We start from the raw sequence: 1,217 nt of genomic DNA on the forward strand, positions 1-1,217 counted from the left end.
GGTGACTTGCCTGGGTGCAGCCGGTGCAGCCGTCGCCCCGCCCCACCGAGAAGCCCCGCCCACCGAGAAGCCCCGCCCCCGCCTGGGAGCGCTTCCCAGCACCAGCAGAGAACTGCGTGCCAGGCCCCTTGCGCCTTCCCCTGCAGTGCTGCCCTCGGGCTAAAGGGCACAGAGGGGTGTCCCCGCGGGTCGCTCCTCGAGTGGCCGCCTGTGTGGTGTCCCCGGGCGACAGTGATGTCACCTGCATGTTTCCTCGCGGCCGGGCTCCCGGAGTAGAAACGGGGTGTTGGTCCTGGCAGCGCCAACCTCCTGGTCTGGGCCAGGCTGTTGGGACGTCAAAGGGCGGCCTCGGTTCAGAGCCGGCCGGAGAAGGGCATCGGAACCAATGGGAGTCTGCCACTGGTCTGCCCTTCCTCTGCAGAATGGGGAAAGATAAGAGGCACCGAGCCCCTCAGCGGCCTCCCGGGGTCTTTACCCACCCCCCTCGACTGCGGGGGCGAGCGCCTCCCCGGGGGCCCTGCACTGGCCCCGGGCTGCTCACCCCTGCGCTGCTGTGCTGACCCGCGTAGGCGGGGCCGGCCCTGAGTTTTCCTGACCACTCCGCCTCCTGAGCGTCCCAGCAAAACTCTTCTTTGGAAAGTCTCAGAAAGTCTGTCCTGACCCCCCTCCAGCGCCTGGGAACTTGCGGGGGCGCTGCACTAACTGAGCTCCGAGGCATTTCTCTGCCCGGAGGCCCGACGCCAGTTTGTCTCTGGAGAGGGAATTAAACCAAATAGCGGCCACTGAAAGGCTTCTGTTGACCTCGTCACTCGGTGTTACCCCTCTGAATGTTAAATAAAAGGATAACTCTGGCCTGGTGCTCGGCTGTCTTGTCCCACCGGATTTCATGTGTCCCCCAAAGTGTGGTCACCACCTGCTCCAGCAGCCTGGAACCCAGCTCACCACAAACACACCAGCTGCGGCTCTGCGTGGCTGCGGGGCGCCCGCTTGGGTCTGGGAGGCGCTTAGGGTCCAGCAGTGACTAGCTTCTCAGGGGCCCTGGAGCCCACCCCCTGGGGGCCCTGGTGGGAACCCCACCTTCAATGCGAGGGGCCTGGAACCCTCTGGCTGTTCATGTGGGGACCGCTTATACTTCCAGCTTGAGAATCTCACCACAGCCCCCCTAGGGCCAGCCCAAGGCGGCTCTGGCGTAAGGGGAGCAGCAGGGCCCAGGCCCG

The sequence above is a fragment of the Condylura cristata genome, unplaced genomic scaffold (assembly GCF_000260355.1).
Source record: "Condylura cristata isolate star-nosed mole 26May11 unplaced genomic scaffold, ConCri1.0 scaffold00006, whole genome shotgun sequence".
Classification (NCBI taxonomy): Eukaryota; Metazoa; Chordata; class Mammalia; order Eulipotyphla; family Talpidae; genus Condylura; species Condylura cristata.